This window comes from Lonchura striata, chromosome 10, assembly GCF_050655825.1.
Source record: "Lonchura striata isolate lonStrDom1 chromosome 10, ASM5065582v1, whole genome shotgun sequence".
NCBI lineage: Eukaryota > Metazoa > Chordata > Aves > Passeriformes > Estrildidae > Lonchura > Lonchura striata.
In genome coordinates, this window is record NC_140712.1 from 12,049,990 (window position 1) to 12,070,223 (window position 20,234).

A 20,234-nucleotide genomic window follows, 5' to 3' on the forward strand; every position below is an offset into this window, starting at 1 on the left:
AGAGGAATGAGGGTTTCCATGGAGAGGAGGTTGAAAGTGGTGGGAGCTGCAATTCTGTGGGAGTTTTCACATACTGACTTATTCTCATGTATAGCTAAAATACAGTTAAAGTGAATATGATTGCAGAGCAATCAGAACTTAGTGTTGTGATATATAGAGGAAAATGTTTGCATCTTTTGTGCAGTGATGCAGCTGTGCTGAGGCAAATAGACTTCATCACATGATTTTGTTTTGAATGCCCCTTGGTTAAAGCTAAGATACTTTATAGTAGAACTCCTTTTCTGATTTGCAAATCTTGTTAGAGCAAGGGGATAAATGTCAGCAGTAGGCAAGAATGAAAAGATTGGCCTTTATGCCCAGAGACATAAAGACATGTCTGCACTCAGCTTGCTTGTGACAGAAAAAGTCAGACAGTAAAACCTCCAGTCAAGCACTTATATCTCACTTCACAAATCAATTCCCAGATAACCCTGGAGAATTTGCATTCTAGTCCTACACAGACACCCCTACAGGAGGGAAAAAATGCACTAGATTTAATTCCACTGTCTGCAGTCTATACTTGCAGACTCATACCATGGCATGGGTCTCATGTAGACTACTACAAGCTGCATGTTCCCTGTATTTCTCTATTTTTCAGATTCTCAGCAGTTATCAGGACAAGTGGCTTATGGATTACTGTGTCTGTCACCAGCCCTTTGGTGTATGTTTGGTGGCGTCACTTGCAAGAGTTAACTGATGTAAACTGGACCTGAAACAAAGGGAGCCATAGGAATTGCTACTAGAAAGGATGTTCCACTGTCTGTGCTATATGCTAATTGGTTCGTAATATATACTATCAGCAGAGCGTGATTTGGACCAAAAAGAACTTGTTTTTCAAGTGAGTGAAAACAGTTGCCTCTGTTTTGAAAATGACTTCTGGTGTTTCCCATTTACCCCATTGGCAACTGTTCTGTTATTGCACCTTTAGATCTTAGTCCAACTTGCATGTCTGGTATTTCAGCTGAAACCAGCAAATTCTCAGCCAGCAATGCAGTAAGAGAGCCAAGGGTCCTGATCTGGAAAATCTTGTTTCCAAATGTGTGCACCACTTTGGCAGGGCATGCAGCTCTCATTCTTCTTTAGAGTGTTCCCTACTATGATTGAACACTCAGCACTTCTGTTTTTGTCAGTCTTCTGTCTTCTCTTTCCTCCCTTTCCTCAGCAGTCTTCCTCCCTAATAAAATTAAAAATCTCTCTTGTCTGTGTGCTTGGCAGTTGGATTTTTCTGTTCCTAGAATTTTTCCTTCTTTTGTTTGAAAGTTTGGTGTGCTTGTTCCTGGCTTCCATGATTAGAGTGGGAATGTCTCAAACAGTCTTGGATGGTTCTTGCAAATCTTGGGGTGTGCAGATGATGAACTGAGGCCCACAGGCAAGTGACAAAGCTGCAGAGGATTCATTGGCAGAACTGGGAACTGAGTTGTGTTTTAGTCACAAGGCCATTTTGCTCTCTGCATCAAGGAATAGATTCTCAATTTTCATAGTAACCATTTAAAAAATTGTCTTGGATAATTTTTGGGTTTGAAGTGAATTCAGAAATACATGTCCATTTTTTTTACAGAAGTCTTGGTTTTGAGGGCAAGTTCTAGACCTGTTTCACTACATGGCTTTTGTTGATTGCTGTCCCAAAAGACCAGGAGAGGGAGACTGGGATAGGGGTGAGTGTCAGGCAGAATGGGAATGGTCCCCATCCTTGCTATCTGTGTTGTTTGTTTGTTTTTTTTTTACTCTTCTATTCCTTTGCTTCCCCTCATTTCCCCCCATTGTTATTTGCCTGTAATGAGTTCCACTTCTCCTGTTTCCTTTCTGCATTCTTCTCCTTTTTATCCTGTTTCCCTGCATCACTGGAGTGCTGTCTCCTTCCTAAAGCCAGGATAGTTTATTGGCCTGTCCCTGGAGTGTAGCAGACTCTGTGACTTCAGTTAAGGTCAGGAACTACATGTGGCATGTAGCTGGTCTCAGCTGCTTGCTTTTGGCTCTCATGATTTAGCTCATCTATTTTATGAGACATGATGGGACTGAGAAGATGACTTTTCTTCTAGACTGAAGGGTACAGAAAGCAAATGTCACACCAGGTGGGTGTTGCCAGAGGGACACAAAGGTACTCACCACTGTTTCAAGACCTTGATGAGTTTTGGCATTATTATCCATGGGGGCAGCTGCTGAAGGATTTCAGAATCTAGCATGCAGACTGTATAATGTATCATATGTATTTGTGAAAGAGCAAATGGCAGACAGTGATGCATAGAGTATCAGAACATTACTGAAATAGCCATATTAGACTTTCAGGGTCTGGCAGAATTGGATTGCAGTGTTGATACATGTACTGTTACACTAGAATTAGACATTTTCTGTTTTCCAAATAACAGGAAGAATAAATGTATACAGAGATGTTTCAGAAGGGGCAGGCAGCTGACCCTCTCTTATTTATGGGTGCATAACCTCAGCTGCAGGTAAATGGGGACCACACTGCCAGGGATATCTGGTTTGACACTGCATGGCTCCAGCTTGGCTCAGGAAGGATTTACTGGCTGCAGTTCTGGCAGGCTTGGGCTAAGGGAACCAGTCAGATGTGAGTGATTCAGCTTTGTGCTGGTGTCAGCCCTGCTGGGTGCAGGCTGGCTCTGTGCCCAGCTGCTGCTGCTGGATGCTTTGTGTGGGTGGGATGCTCTGACAGCACAGAGCCAGCAGCGCCCTGCTGAGGAGAGCCCTGGGGCTGTGCCCCGCTGGGGGTGCAGAGCTCTGGGGTCCCTGGTGTGGAACACTTGCCCTGTGCTGCCCAATGCCTGCAGGCTGGCATCGCTCTGCTGCTGCTCCTCTCACCCTGCCTGAGGGCAAGTGGCTCCAGGGGCCATTGCTGCAGGCCCTGGAAAACCCTTAAAGTGCAGATATGTACAGCCTCTTTGGGCTGGAACAGGTGCAGAAGGAATTGCAGGCTTGTCAGGGAGCAGACAATGCATATTCTGGGGAAGATTTCTTTGGCTCAGGAAAGTAAAGCCTGGGAATGGGTGTGTTACCTTAGAAGTATGCCTAAAGAACCAACTCCAGGGAAATTGTGCAAGGTAGATGTTGGCACAATAAGCATGAATTGGCAATGAATAAACTTGGATTGGAAGTCAAGTTCCTAACTGTCAGAAGAATTAAACTTTTGCAGAAGCAAGAGAGGAGTTCAAGAGCAATTCTTTTAAGAAATTATCTGAAATGGGCCTGGTAGCAAGTGGTTTGAGTCTGTATCAGGAATCATCTTAATCCCATGAGCTTCATTTGCAAACTATTCAGCGTAATTTTTGTGAGCTCAGACTGGAGGATTGCAATACTAGAGAAAGAAGGAATCAAAAAGTAATCATGAAACAATATTTGTTGTTAGTGCAATGTTTTTTGATGATGTAGTGAACACAGAAATTTTCTCATGACTGAACAATAGAATCAAGCAGGTGAGGTTACTGCAGATTAGTACCTAATTCTTCTGACTTGTGTCACTCCTGGGTTTAATCATTTGATGGAGTCTCTGTCCTGCAGATTTTCTTTTTCTTATTTGTATTGTTGTCAAATCAGGAGTTTATTGCTCTCCACAAATTTCTTGCTGATGTTTACTAAATGCTCAGCCAGAGATCAAGCTACCTACTCTAGGCTGGCATTCAGAAACTCAAGTTTCCTTTAATTTCTGGTAATTTTTAATAACTTGGAAGTGGTAAACTTTAGTAACTTTAATATGAAACTACTAAAGTGACAGGAAAAACACAGAAACTACAGCCTTTTTCAACAGAATACTGAATAAAATATGTAAGAGGCCTACCAGATTCTGACTTGTCATCACAAGTGACAACATGATGCAAGATTTAGGCTTTTTGAGATTGAAGATCTCCTATTTTGTGAGGTGTAAATGTTGAAGTTATTGTTGTATGGAAGTCATTAGCAATTAATTTGTGTCTGTCCTTTCTTGCTGGGTAGTACACTAGAACTCTGAAGAGGAAATTATTTGCCTGAGTAAAATATCTTTCACTAGTTTTTTTTTTCTTTTTTTCTTTTTTTTCTTTTTTTAAAAACAATTTTGGAAAAGGAATGTGCAATTTCTACTAGTTCTTTTCCACTGACTGGTGAGATACCAATTTATTAGTCTGTTGTAAAATTTTGAGGATTAGCAGTAGCATTACAATTAAATGAAAAAAATTAAAATTAATTTACTTTGATGTAAAGTCTTGATGTAGACCTAGGTATTGGATTTGGTGTCTGTCTTCTCATTCAACGACCTAGGAGTCTGCACACTGGTTGAGGTCTGGTTTTGTTCTTTCTTCTCTTTGGTGTTGCAGCAGAGTTTTGTCCATGATACTCTAAAGAGTGATTTATTTAATTTCTAAATGCTGTTCTCATTAAAACAGGATTCTATGTTAATTGATACACATGACATCAAAAATTGAGGGTTTCTTAAATAACTGTTTGCAAGCAGAATATAAATTATGTTCAACTGCCTGGGGAAGAAAAGTGTTCTTCTACGTGCTATTGATCTCAGACTTAAAATTAGATTTGCCTTTACTTACAGCTTGGGTTTCATTTTAAATTAAAGCTGAAGAAGGAAATCTGGTTTTTCTGAACAAATGAAGGTTTGTATGTGAGAAAAATATTATGAGTTTCTGAAGAAAAGGTATTTAAATAAGCTTCTCATGAGTCACTCTATGGACCTTATGTCCTCAGGTAAGATAAGATTTGAATATAAATCATTCCTGATCCTCTAAAGCATCTCTAAATCTATAGTTAGTGTGAAATTTCTGCATTTACTAAAATAATTGGGGTAAATTATTGCTCAAATTGTGACCTTCATAGGCCTACCTGTATATAAATGTGCTGTATTTCATTTGGCTGAATAATCCAATAGTCTCATTTTCAGTTTAGTGTCAGTTTATTCCTGACTGACTTCTAAAATCAAATTGCAGCTGAGTTAAACTCAACTCCTTGTTGCTTTCCATACAGAAATAATTAGCTTTATTTAAAATAATTACACTTTCTTTAGAATAATGTGACTGATTTTGTGGACAAGGCATCAGCCTCAATAATTAGGCTCAGAGATGGTTTCTGGTAAAGAGTACATGCAAAGTACCACTCTGTGCCAGAGCAAAACAGATTCTCATCAATAACTACAAAAATGGTTCTTCTCAAGAGGGCACTTGGATTTGCTTTCCAGTCAGTGGATGCCGTCAGCATCCAACTGAAAAGTCAGGTTTTAAAATCTAGTGTTTAGAGGACCCAAAGGAAAGCATAAACACAGACTGAGGGGGATTCCACTGGTTTGGCTGGATACTGCAGCAGTTGCTTTGTGCTGGGATTTGTGGGATTCCTGTATTTCAAGTACTGAGGCACAGAAGTGTTGTGAATAATGGTAGCATATGAGAGCCCAGAATGGCAGGACAGGATTCTGGCAGAGTTATGTATTTTCTGTCTCCTTAGAGCCATAGACACAAGCAAGCTGTCTTTTATTTCATTTCAGTTTTCTGAGCTACTGTGATTTGCTTTTGGTATTTGCATGTCAGCTGCTGTCTGACTGCCTGTTGCATTCTGATATGGAGAAGAAACTGTGATTCAGCTTACCAAAAGTGTAATTTCAGAAACCAGCTGCTTATGGCTGTCCCTACCCACATCCAGATTCAACAAGCACATGTGAGAGCAGATCTGCATATCAGCAAAATTTCAAAAGTTCCAGATTTCAGTGTGGCTTTTTTCACTTGGGAGATTGTAGAAGTGCGTTCCAACTCTGCCTTAGAGTAGTGTGGATTTTAGGATCATTATTCCTGTAAATATTGAGCTTAACTAATATTCCATAATGTCCATATTCACTAGTGAATAAGAGGCAATGAACATCCTTTGCTGCTATATGGCTTTGTGCTCATTAGTTTGCTCTTTTTCACTGACTGCTGTAGTTTGTGCATCCCTGTGGTATTCCTTGGAGAGGCTGCTCAGCAAAGCTCAATGTGCTTAAGCATATTGCAGGAAGTTTCTCCCTCTCCTTACCTACATTGCTAACAAATTGCAGATGAGTGTCCATATTGCCCTCTCCTCTGATGCCATAATTTCCTTTTCCCTTCTTGGTTTCATCTCCTTGTAGTAACTACTCATTCCAGGCATGCCCCTAACTCTATTCAGTCCATCTGGTCATATTTGCTCCTTTTAGTATTGTACTGATTTCACTTATTAGCTGAATTATAAGAATCCTCTTCTCCCTTCTGTTTTTAGTGTAAACCATGCTGGTATTTAAGTATATGGGATTGTCATAGTAAGAGTATTGCCTAGGGAAGAAGTAGCTCTCAAATGTACTTAGATTTGTAATTATGTCAGTTATACTCCCGATATCTCTGTGCTATGTGTATCTATATATATGTGTGTGTGTGTTTGAAATCAGCTTTTTTTCCTGAGTTAAAATATGTTTATAGCTGTGAAAGTTGCAGAGTATCTATTGAAGCAGCCTTGCTGTTATGATTAGGTGAGGTTTAAAGCCTGCTGTCTTCACCCTTCCCAGGGCCATTTGAACAAACATCTGAGATCTAGTGGAGTCCTGATGACTTCACTGAGGCCTTATATGTGCTCAGAAGTTAATGTATCAGGAAATAGTTTAAAATAAGCCACAAAATTCCATGTAGCATTGCCTTTTATTTCCAAGTACTTTGCATATTTTCCAGTTCTGTGACTCTTTCATAATTTACATTTTTTTTTTTTTTTACTTGAATAGTTATTTGTAGTGATGGGAGAGAGCATCTCTGAAAATAACTGAATATGTCATGGAAAAGATAAAATAAGCTTCATAAAAATACTTGTGATTGCACAAAACTTCCAAGCGAAAATGTGGAGAATTTTTTTTCAATCTTTGAGATGCTCGTTGAGTTACAGCAACACTGGAGTAAAAATAAGTTGATTATGAGTCAGATATGCAGGTCTTATTATCATCAAGATTTAATGACTGGCTTCTCTAGTCCTATATAACATGTTAATTAAATCTTTATCTAGTTTATGGTACAACAAGTTTTGCTTGGTGCACAGCTGGATCCTGTCTGTGTGACTGTAAAGTCAAAGGATGGTGCCTAAACAAAAGACTTCCAGCAACTTGCTGGTGTGTAATTGGCTTAAATTACAAACATGGTAAGAAGAATACAACAGCTGTACCTGTAGCATTTTTAAATCTGCCTCCTTGATTTTGCTTAAAAAAATTACATCAGGTATATCTACACAGAGCAAGAGATCAGCTCATTATCTTATCTCTGCAAACTGGTCTTAAATTTGCAATCCCATCCTTGACATGCCTTATTATATACTTAATGCTGTAGGGCACTGCAGAATCATAGCAACAGGCCATAGGGCTTTTCTAAGGGGCACTTTTTTCATCCTAAATTTTTGAATAAATCAGTGTCATCTGGGTCAAACAGTGTCATTTGGTATGTTTGGCTAAGAGTCATAGAGGGATTGATGAGCTAAATGGAATGGACAAAACTTGAAGATAGAACAGAGAAAATAAATAAACAGAGCATCAGGGAGGCTTTGAACAGAACTGTGGTGTTATGAGTGGTGAACAGACTGAATTAGGGACAGGACCATTTGTCTCTTTGCCCAGCAGGTTTTCAGCAACGGTGGATCTTTTCCTGGTATGCTGCCTCGCACTCAGCTCTCAGTGCTGGTGGGAAGTCATCTTCTCTTCACCTGTAGATAAGATGGAAATGAAGCACTCATCTTGCTCTCAAGGAGATGTAAGTATTTTTTTGCTTTTAGGCATGTCAGGATACTCAGGCAAACTGGCCTTACTGTGATGAGAGTTTCTGTTAAGTGTGTGACATTGGTGCGTGAACACTGGCTGTTGTGTTCCTCTCTCTCAGGTCCTCCTTGTTTTGGGAGTTCTCTGTTGTGAGAGGAAAAACGAGAAGGACCATTCTGGGGGAGGCCCTCAAAGTCAGTGCTGAGACAAACAGAGTGGACCAAGGTGCTCTGCAGCTCACCTGGCTTCACCCAGGGGCTGTGGAGAGTGTGGGCACAGGCAATGTCACATCTCTGGTGTATCTGTAGCAGCTGCACTGAGGTTGTGCATCTCAGTGCTTAAATAACAATGCAGAGATCCTCTAAGATGCATACAAAAGAAATTCAAATTTGCAATTCCACCCGAATACTGGATATTTCACTGATTATCAAGAGTGAAACTATGCATTTAGTTTCCATATGGATTTGTGTCTGTTTTCTAACACATGGCTAATTCCTGATGAACTTATCTACTTGGAACCCAACTAATTGCAATTTTTTGACTGCTGCCTGATCACCCATTTTGGAATTCCTCCTGTGACAAGGAACTTGGCTGGGAATATTTGTTGGCTGCAATGGAGAAATTGACTTTGAGTGGTTCACTTGGTAAATTATAGGCTGTGCTCCTAATTATAAACACACACTTGTGGGAACATAATCATACAATTCCCTGAGGTACATCTGGATTGCTGCCTCCAGATTTTGAAAGCTAGAGGGTAAGATACTGTTTTTTCTTTAACATTAAATTACGAAGTGAAAGCCAGGGGCCTGAGGTCACACGAATCAATTCGTGCTGTGTTAGCAATAAAATGAAAACCTGCTTGAAGAAACACAGGAAAATCTGCCTTCCCTATAAATATCAACCTGACCATCAGAGCAGTTGTTTAATTCTTGAATCCGTACTCCTTGTCACAGGGCAAGAGCCCCAGGAGGATGGCAGCCCTGCAGTAAACTGTAATCACAGAAGACAGCTACTACCCTGCAATAACCCGGCGGAGGCTCTGAGGCCAGGAAGCAGCAATGGCAGCAGGGAGGGAAGGCTGAGGTGTGCCAGAGTTTCATTTCTGTGGTGAGTGACCTCCTGCTTACCCAACAGCTGAAACCCGAGAGTGCTGTTTTATACGGGGTGGTTTGGGTGAAGCATCGTTCACTTTTCTACCACAGGGCAGTGTGCAAGCTGCCCCTCAGCAGCAGCACTGCAGGCATGGCAGTGTAACCTGTGTTTATTTTGCTCTTGGAGATAAATCCTCTTAGAGCTGCAGTTAAAGAGCCACTCTGTGCTGCAGCCCATTCTCAAGGGGACACTCCACGAGACCAGTGTATTCTCTCACATGAACTAATGATTTGCTTTTCATTCCTCACTTCCTGACATAATTTTATCCAGTGGGACAATGAGGCCGATTCTATTTTTTTTCTCCCAACAAATATTTTTTTGATTTTCCCAACAAATCTTTTTTTGTTCCCCTAGTTTTGCTCAGCAGAGTGCTATGGCCTTTCTGATTTAATTTTTAGTCCTTCAGCTGACACTGACTGTGTGAGGACAGCTACACAACAGTGTTATAGGTCTCATAACTCAGTTTTGCATGGCTGTCTGTCCTCTTAAAAGACTACCAATAGTCAGATTGCAGCTTCCCAACTAGGGGTTAGTAGTAACCTTCTGGTGTATCCTGGAACCTTGGCTCATTGACATCTGCATTCACTTCCATGCTCAGAGCAGTTTGCAGCACCCAGCTGGTGATGCGATCTGCTTGGATATGTGCTTGGATAACAACACATATCCAGTCTCTTGCCTTTAAGATTTGTGGCTTGTTCTTCTCATCACATTAGCAAAGACCTTGTGGAGAAAAATATGGATTGCTAGAAACCTAGGATTGCTGGAAGCATTAAGCATTTTTTGTAAAAGCAGCAAAATCAGGTATTTTCTCTTGGGAGGAAATACTGTTGTATAGTAGGAAAAAAAAATCTAGGTGGCTAAAATATTAATGGTATGTTGCTCTCATTAATGTTGAAATTGTTGAAAGGCTGCATATTAATAAGGACAGTATTTCCTTTAATCTTGTCTGCAAAGTCAGAGTCTGCTGATTTTCCTGGGTTGTTCTGAACAGATCCACCAGGTTTGCTTTTGGAGCACTGCCACTTTGGTTATTAACTCTATTTTGCTCTGTGACTTGTCAGAGTGTCTTTGTTTTGTTTGTGGTTACATCTGATGAGCTAGCAGATGTTTGTTGTGCTCTCCCTGGGCTGTGAAATTCTACTGAAATGTCTTGTGTGTCTACCCAGAACTTTCCTTTTCAGTACCTTAGAAAGAATTACCCTAAAACCAACTGGCCATCATGTTTGTTTATTACACATGCATGCACACATGTATAAAATCCATGGATCTATTTGCCCTATTTTCTGATACAGGGCAGAACTATCTCAATAAAAAATGCTTTTTGCAGTCTTGAAACTGACTTTTATTACTATGACATTTCCCCTTGCTCAGTGATATATTTAAAAGGGGTTTTCACGCCACTGAATCATTGTGTATACAAAGGAAGGAAAATGACAACTTTATGAATATTTTTTCTTGCTTCCTCAGAAAAAAACATTTGTTTTTTTCTGTCTGGATTTTACACATACAAAAAGAAACTAACTCCTGTAACTCATCAATCTGTTTGCTGGCAAAATTTACTGTGATGTATTAATGCTGCATAGCTCAATTATGTACAAGTTCTGAAGTTCAGTAAGTGTTAACATACCCTGATTAGAATTTCATGTCCTTTGGAGAACCCCTTAAAAATCCTGAGGTCATTTATCATGAATACTTAATTTTTGAAAATGAAGCGGATTTAAAATAATTTATATCTCTGTCTTCTCTATTACATGAAAAAGTAGATCAAGGAACAAGTTTTGTCATGCTTCCCATGTTACTATCTCTGAGTTTATGGCTGTGTGTTCAAGTGTTATGCCCAAAGCAGTTATGGTTTCAAATGTTTAGCTTGTACGTGTTCAGGTGCTAGGGAAGCAAAAGCTTTGTATAAATTTGTATGATGGGATTTAATCTCCGTTCTGATTTTTTAAGTGCTAATGGGGTTTGCAATGGTACTTGCTCCTGCTAACGTTATTAATTAAACCAAGTGAAATTCCTGTAAAAACTATTGGTAGACTTTTCTGGAGAACACCTGCTTAGGTGGTAGTTACGTGTTTCCTATGCTTTTAAGTAATTCCATCACCTAAGCAGTGAATAATTTCACAGAATCACAGAATGGTTTGGGTTAGAAGGGATTACAAATATCCTGTTCCAACTTTCTGCCATGGGCAGGGACACCTTTCACCAGATCAGGTTGCTCAGAGCCCCATCCAGCCTGGTGTCGAACATCTCCAGGGATGGGGCAGCCACAGCTTCTCTGAGTGACCTGTGCCAGTGCCCAGCTGCCCTCTCAGCAAAAAATTTCTTACTAATATATAAACATACCTTCTTTCAGTTTAAAGTTCTATCCCTCATCCTACCACTACACTCCAATCAAGAGCCCCTCTCCAGCTTCAGCTCTCTCAGAGCCCCTTTAGGCACTGGAAGGGGTTTTAAAATCTTCCTGGAGCTTCTCTTCTTCAGGCTGAGCAACCCCAGCTCTGTCAGTCTGTCTTCATAGGAGACTTTTAACACGGCACATCTATTGTAATTCCAAGGTTTTTAGATAAATTAACAGCATTATTATTACTTTAAAAAAAGACTATTTCTATTTAGTTTATGTCGTCCTTTCATCTCACAGTACTTAGAGAATAATTACAAAGATTAGCAGAGAAAATTTCACGATACTCCAAGGCATCTACTTCCTGTGACTGTAATACGAGAGGAGAACCCGCAGAGGGCACTGCATTGTCTCAGATGAGACACATCCTCCAGAATCAAGGAGGATGTAGGATTTTTTAGTTTTCTCCATTTTCGAAAATTGCGGTCAGAAAATATATTTCTTTTTCATGTATATAGCGATAAGCAGAGTTACATATTGGACATAAGATTTACCATCTCTGTTTCTTATATCTTTTGAGATGAAAAGGTATAATCCAGAACTATCATGCTATGTTTTCAATGCAATCCTTGTCCTCACCTTCCTTCCTTCACTCATGCTTGTCTGAACATTTCAGCTGTGCAAGCACTCGGAAATGAATGTCGTAACTTAATAGGGTAAATTCTAAACCTGCCATGTGTCAGAACAGGCAATCTGAAAAGCACTACTACCAAGTGTGCAAAATGTACTGCCATCCATCTGAAGCTGGGCTCAGATTTCAGGCCTGAGCTTTATCAGGAGGAGAGTACAATATAGCTCTTCTGCAGAAAGGGATTCACAAATGGAAATTTCTGTTTGTGGTCCTCCAGAGATTAAAATTTGCTCAACTCTGTTTTGTTTGCATTTGAAAAATAAAAAGCATTTTTCATGGTTACAGAAAAGTGAAAAAGTTGTGTTTCATTGTGTGTTGGCTATGGATTTAAATTAAGCTTTAGGGATTTTAAAAGGCAGTCCACAAGTTACTGTGTATTTCTTTAAGTATTCTTGACATCTTTGTTTAGACTAAGGGTTTCCCTGACCTAGCTGGTGTCCCAGAATTGCTACAGTCTGCCTTATTTTTTTTTTTTTTCCTGCAGATGATTATAATAGAATTTGCTTTCCGGTACTGTTTTCACTAATATGTAGATTTGTGTCTGAAGTACAGTTATGTCTTTAAGTTATTATTGCATGCTCAATATAGTTGTGGTCTCTTCTGGTGCAACATTTACAAAACAGGCTTCAAGATCTGTCCTTGTTACAAAATGATGCTTTACAGAGAGCAGTGAGCAATGCCAAAGACTTCCACAAGTTGTGAAGTGCTCAGCTAATAATGTGCCTTGATTTTTATCTTGGGTCTTCTAGTTCTTTTGAATTTTGAACAATCTGTCTTCTGGTTCTTTAATTGGGGGGATATTGTGTGATAATGGTAGATGTTTCAGAGGTTCTGTCTGGTCACCTCTACTTCCACTGCAGTGTTGCAGTTTATTCTTCCTGTAAAATTGTGCAGAGGTAGTACCCAAAGGAAAAAAACAATAGCAGAAAAGCTAAGGGGTTAGGAATGATCTTCACCCTTCAGACCTGTGGCCAAACTTTTATCCTTTGCTTCTTAGCCCCAAGCTGACAAGCCCTCCTGGTGTGAAGGAGAGAAGCTGATAATTTCCACGTGATCAGACTTACCTGCAACTCAGCATTTAAAAAAATGCTATTGTCCTTTATGCATTTCTGTCAAGGGCACTCAGGTGAACAGACTCCTGTTCTCTCCCCTTTTCTTCCAGGAGAATTATTCAGCTGTCAAGGAAATTTATTTGGCAGAGGATGGTTCCCGTTCAAGTCTTCTAAGGTTCATTGGGCTGGCACGTCCTGATGAAAGGGATTTTGCTTTCTGGCTGGACCTGCAAGCTGACACCTGAAAATTGTATTAGAAAACATGTTAATCATTGTATGGCAGAGAGATGGCAGCCACCTGTATTGAAATGCTTTTACTGAACAAAAAGGAGACTCAGCACCAGTTTGATTCCATGCCCACTGGGACCTGTATAGGGACTTTATGGTTTCCTTAGTACCACATGGATACAGAACAGGGGCTAACTCTCACAAAAATAAAATTTTCAAAAATGGAAAATCAATTTTTGCTTACGAGTCAAAATGTTAACTATCCCTTTATCTTGATGTGTAGAATTAAGCTGGAGCAGGGTGAGCTGTAAAGTCATGGAAAAGGCTAAAATTCATGACAGTACCAGTTCTTTTAGTCCATTTGACACTTTAGAAGTAACAGGTATGACAGCAAAGAAAATGCAAAAAGTCCTGTCTTTGTTCCTGCTGTGGAACCTGTCTCCTTGATTCCTGCCTTGTCTCTGGGTTCCTGCTAGTCATCATGAAAGGGAGAGGTGTCAGCAGCTTTGCAGAATGATGACTGAGACCTGCAGAGCTTTGCATTTCCTCTGCAAAAGAGTATATTTAATTCACATCCTGTAGAAGACAAAGCAGTACTAAAGCACTTGGAGAAGGTAGATTTGTTCAGATCACTCAGATGATGACCCAGAGCTTTCAATACCCCTTTCTTGAAAACCCCTGCTGACTACTGACTGAAAGTAATTATTCTGTGAGAACTGAGTGGCAGTGATGTGTATTTGGTTTTGCCTTGTGCAAAGTGTGGAGAGCACATCAACCCTCATATTGGGGTGAGTGGGAAAAATATGTATCAGACAGTTGATGTGGTTTGCTATGCTGGCTGACAAAAGCAGCACAAACATTAAAGATTAAATTAACTGGACACTGTACGGATCATGGACATCTCAAATAAAAATTCAAGCATGCTCCTATTTTTGAACATTCTTCTTGAACTGGGAATTCTGGATACACATGGTGAGTAAAGTGGAGATACGTATGCAGTCTGAAGACCATCAGACTCAATTGAAATCAAAGTACTGGCATTTCTTCTAGAACTTCTCTTACAAAGTTTCCAATTAAACTTTCCTACACCAAATAAACAAGGATATAGATAGCCTATAGCAGTGGCCCAGATCTAGCAGACTTGAGAACTCCTGTCTCTATCTGCCCACCCCTTCTCTGACGTGGTTCTCCAGATACCAGGCAGTCAACTTGTGTGCTGTGGACAGCCTCTGTTTTTATCTGACTATTTGGAAACCGAAGAAGACAGAGACATTTACCATAGGTCTTTCCAAAAATAATCACACAGAAAAATAATTTAGTTTGCTAATGAGCAGCTGTCTCTGGAATGCTCCACCATGGCTTATTAATAAAGTCTACAATACTTGCTACAATATAGATTGAATTACAGTAAGAAAGAGCTATCTGCCAAAATGTAGCTGTCCAGAAAGATTGTATGAGCAGGATATAATCTCTTTGATCAGAACTAGGGCATGTCACTGTCATGAACACCTCTCAACCATAATAAAATATGCCACAGAATCTCTAATGACCACAAATAATCTGGATAGCTGATTTGGTCAGAGATACTGGACTCAGTAAAGTCAGAATACTCTGAGCTCTTCCTGTGCTGTCTCTGTTTGGCATCTGAGATGGAAATTATGATGGACAATTATATCCGCTTCTTCTTAATTTATGTTTTTAAGCCACTTAAAAATCCATCTGAAACTTTTTGTATTGTGTCCTGAAGACAATTATAAACCTGTGTAAATGGGTTTGTCTACTGAACTGTCTGACATAATTGTAACTGTAGTAGTGCAAATAGTGCTCCTGTTAAGTGGGAAAGGGGCTGCTGTGCATCCACTGTTACATATATCTTTAAATAAAAAAACAGTTATTGTCTGTTTGGGTGTGTTTATTTGTGTAGCTGACTACATGGCAATTTAAAGCAGATTAGAGGAAGGTGAACATGTTGTCTCGTCTGTTCTGATTCATGTGGGAGACTGTCTCAGCAAACAGTGATTATTATTTCAATGAAAAGGCTTTTAATATAGTAAATTCCACTTAGTGACAATCTAATGTGACTCTTTGAAATGGCAGACTGTACAGAAACCTGCTGGGAATATTGATAGTGTAGCACCAAATGAGAAGTGTATGCAATAGTCTGTCAGCTACTTTTCTGCTAACTGACACAAAGGAATGCAGAGCAACCCAAATTCTTTAAGACAGGTTTCTGTGTTCTGTTGGGAACAGATTGCCCTAACTAGCTGAGTCTAACTAGGGAACATATTTTCTTCTAGGAATAGGAAAAATATTGAGCTTGTTACAATACTGTTGTTGTTTTAAATACTGTTTTATCTTCCTGGGGTATTGCTCATTTATTCTTGGCTGAGGCTGTAATTACAAATTAGAAATCTTTATTTTTAAATGCACGACTCTGACTCCCTCTTAGTCTTTGCTTTTTCTATAACTCCAAATATTTTGATAATACAACCTGGACAGTATAGAAACAAACAGTATTTTTATATAGTTCAGTTTAGGCCAGTTCAATAAAAATATTCACAATCTATTTTATTGCAGAGTTCCAAGTTTCTATGATGACAGCTTCAAGCTTGTATGCTAACAGCTTAATTTTCAGGCCCTCTGTGGATTCTATTATCTGGAAATGTGCTTTATAGAAATCTGTGTGTACCCTGATGTTGGCATCGATAGTGCTTATACAACCATCAAGACAAAACTAGGAGGAACTGTAACTCCATTTTCCATGAGAAAAATAGAACCTACTTCATTCTCCATAGGTTCTAGCTACTCTTTTAATACAAGCATCTTATTAAGGACTTTTGCTCTAGTCACATGTCTTGAAATCAAGACAATTGAATAGATTTAGTTATAAATGCAATAACTGACATTTCTATTATTCCTTTTCACTTTTTGAGGCACTGAAGTGCCTCAGTTTGAAGATTGCAAATAATCTCAAATAATAAAACTATTTTCAGTCATTTACAGTGTGACTACATTGTTTCTAGGAACTAAACTGAAACAAAGTCTGATCAATGATGCATTAAATATCTTGGCCTATATATATAAACAAGTCCCTCTAGGAGTGGTACTTACACATTAAGAATGTCTAATAAAAGGGGATTAAAGGAAGATAATATTCTAGCTTTAAATGGTTTAGTAATTTGCATATGTCAGCAAAGAATTTGAGAAAATTATTATTTTAAGCAGTTGGGTTTTAATGGCCTTTTTTCTCTCAATTTTATTCCATTCTCCTACCTACACCTTTAGTTACTTCTTTAAATAATGTCTTCATTCCACTGTTACTGTAATGGATTGAAATACTGAGTCATGGCTGAAGAGAACGCAGACTGGTGCTGGAATTTATTTGCTCTGTAAAAAATGAGGATTTGGGCAGTGATGCAATAATTATAGCATCTCCTCAGGCTTTCGAATGGCTGGAGACAGACGTGTTTTATACTGCCTGGGAGGCAGGCGGGCACTTCATCAGGGGCTGCTGCTGGAGCACTGCAACTGAGGGTTGACTAATGCGTCATTTTCCTTAGGTGCTTTTCTCCACCTTGGAATTGTATGCATGAAAGTGAGATCAGTCTGCTTGGATCAATATCCTCAGTGATGAAGAATTTTGCACGCATTTTATGTGGGTAGCAGTGTAGTGTTATAATAGTAGCAGCTATTAACCTTGTATTTACTGTGCTCTTCTCTGTTAATGGCTATGGCACTCCAGCAGAGTCACTAAAGAGGGGAGACAGAGACACTCAAAGCAATTTATAAATTTTTTTCTTTGGTCTTTCTGTAGTTTTGATGTGTGTGAAACACTTGTTCCCATTTTGCTAAATGCTGTAGTCTTAAACCTCAAGCTCTTTCTGTTATCTCTTCCTCTTCATCCTTCTCTCCTTTGTAAAAAAGAGGAAGGTTTATGCTACAAAGCCTGCAAGTTTTATGTATTTTCTCAAAATATAGATTTTTTTTTTTTTGTGAGGTGTCCTTTATTCTGTAGCTGTTCTGAAATTAAAACTTCTATTATGAAAAAGGTGTTGCATTGTAGGCACACAGTTTGTGGTAATTGGGAGTGGGGCTGGGCCAAGCCTCATCCTCAGTGGGTGCAGCTGTGAGCAGCACTGACAGCAATGAGCCACGGAGTGCCCAGGGGCACTGCCCAATCCCAAAGGGAGCAGAGGGCACACAGGGGCACTGCATCAACATGAGGGTATGAAAGGTTGGGCTAAAGAAAAAAGAAGGCAGATGGTTGCAGCCTTCTGAAGTGATGTGGTGTCACTCTGTCTGAGCAGACTCCTGAAGCCTTCTGATGTGGTATGGTGTTACTGTGTATGGGGAAATGCTTAAAGCCTGCTGAAAGTGTATGGGGATACTCTGTGTATCCTGGCCATCTCAACTGTATGCTGCGATGTTGTATCACAAAAAAAATACTCTTAGTTTGCACTTCAGGGAGTTTCTAATGCTCAATATCAATACAAATTGCACCTATTAGTTTGTGATTTTGCCAATTTACTGCAAATTTGACTTTTGGCAATCTCATGGGACTTCAAAATCTGAACAGAAAAAAATAAGTTAGGAATTTAAAATTATTTATCTGTTGAAGAAGATAAAAGTAAATGCAATTGAAGAAGATGATATATGCTTCAGTTTTGGATTAACTGAATGACAGGCAAGAGAGAGCTTTCCCTGCCCCAAACACTTGAAATTTAAATTGTGAAACAATGCTCTGGAGCATTTTTCAAGCTTATGGCTGTCACCAGTAGGGATAAAGCATAGCTGGTGACAGTTGTAAATAGTGCAGGCTGTATTAATGCTCTGTACTATGCTATGATTTGTGCTATAAGGAAGGTGAAACTCTGATTTGGCAGGGGGGTAATTTTGAATGAAAGGTTCAAGAAAGCCATTATTTAAAAAATACCATGTATCTGACATCATTATTGTCTAAACTTAAAGATTCAGCACTGGCAATCATAAGTTGATATAAAACCTCATTTAGGGAAGAGTCAGTGTTTGTGACAGATCCCTGGTCAATATTTCAGCGTCATTTCTGTGTGTGAAGAGCAGCTGCTGTGGTTGCAATCACACAGCCCTGGTTTGCTATCCCCAGACAACAGCCACAGAAGAAAGGTGGGTGCTCACAGCAGGTAGCAATTAGCAGAGTGGCTCTGGGCCAGCCTAACTTAAATCAAATATTTTCTGTGACCTACTGGAGCACTGAGTTCTCCTTCAGTAATTTTCCTTGCTTTCTGACTTTCATCAATGCCAGCTTACAGCACCAAGGCCAATTCCTTCACATGTACTCTATTGGTCTGACTGTCATCTTCTATAGAACTCTTTTTCTGGCTGCAAATTCACCAGTTTGTAACTGCCACACTAAAAACTAGATTTTGGAAAAGTGAGGCTCAAGAAGAAAGGACTTTGTGACGAACAAAGAAAAACCAACATATTTACAAAATTGACTGTCTTGGCTTACCTCTACTAACAGATGCACGTTCAAATGATATAAAAGATAACTTGTTGATTTATTTTTAGGTGTGATGGTGCTCCAGGGCAGACAGAGCTTTGAAGTGGATATGCCTGGACAGTCTTCTGAGTGAGGTGCCCAGAATAACCAAAAGGCTTTAAATCATAACCTTCTAAAATGTTTTATTGGAATTAGACTCAAAGATTTAATGCTTTAAAAAAATCCTGAAAATCTCAGTGCAGGTGGAGCCTGAGTTAGAGCCTGTATGGAGTTCTTTAGTCTGTGCAAATGAATCTACAGACTAAAGCTTTGTATTGTCTAACTCAATAAATTTTGGCATCAGCAAACTCTGCTTAGTTCCCATTAGTTTTGCCCTGAGCAGCTTTTTCTTCTCTGTTTCTTTCTGTATTTCTGTTTGGGCCTTTGACTCCTTCCCCCATCCCCCACATAACTGTGCTTCTCCAGAGGGCTCCAATAGCTGTCTTCTCAGGTGATGCCAGTTAGGTCTCAGTACATTCGGTTGCTACTTCTGATATTTTTTATGAATTTATAGCATTTGTGTCTTGGCTGATAGGGAAACTCAGCTTACCGGAGCATTGGAAAAACAGTAAGCCTTGAAAACTGGTTTCACATCAGATGAAAACCAAGGGAAAATTTATGGTGTAAAACTTCAAGTTGCTGCATTCAGAAAATGTTGAACTTGTATTTGCAATTAAGCCAGGAGTTATTTTCATGAAACTGCTAGTGGGTAATTGATGGCTCTTTCATGAGAGCTAAGATGACAGCATAGATGCTCTATAAATCACTAAAATTAATGTTTGCATTGCAGTACTGTTCTTGATTAAATCACATGGGTCTGCTCTTGCACCTAGAGAGCCAAGAGAGATCTTGGACAGGCTGTCAGCACCTCATTCACAGAACACAACCTGGCTGCTCTCAAGGGGTTTGCAGTTCTTACAATAGAAGTCCTTTCAACATAAATCAGTATCCCAAAGCTGTGGAAAGCCTGTAGTAAGGCAAATAAATATTTGCGCTATTGTCATTTTCTGCAATCACTGAAGTGCTATAAACATTAGCAGCTTCAGAAATGAGTGAGCTGATAAGTGGCTCAGTTAATATAGTTATCTAATTAGGTTGGGTATGAAAGCATGCTTTATTCTCCCAATTATCTACCTACTGGAAAATGAACAGTTAATAAAATGGAGGTTTTTTTAATGCCGATGTAAGACCCTCCTTTCCTGCAAAAATCTTTCTTGGGAAAGCAACTACTGATAGCTGTGTGGGTGGGGAACAAACTTAGTATTCAAAGGGCAAGTTATGCAGACTGAGATAATTTCGTTTACATAGAAGTATGGATGTTCATCCTGGAATAACTGATGTTGGAGTGAGTTTTGTTTGATTTTCCCCTGAGTTTCTGACATTTTTAGGACTTTATCCTTGTTATATGTGGCAGTTGGATTTAATGGAAGTTAATATCTCAGAAAAAAAGAAAAACATTAATGTTAGTCCTGCTCTAACAAGAAATT

The 20,234-nt window shown here is 39.4% G+C and overlaps 1 long non-coding RNA gene across 1 annotated transcript in view; it reads left to right on the top strand.

Moving 5' to 3' along the window:
* The first annotated feature begins 2,714 nt into the window (after positions 1–2,714).
* Positions 2,715–20,234, top strand: part of LOC110474170 (uncharacterized) — a 166,518-nt gene continuing 148,998 nt past the window's right edge. The window contains exons 1-2 of the long non-coding RNA XR_014957600.1: positions 2,715–7,763; positions 8,722–8,875. This is a non-coding gene — a long non-coding RNA (uncharacterized LOC110474170). The remainder of the gene's footprint in view (positions 7,764–8,721; positions 8,876–20,234) is intronic.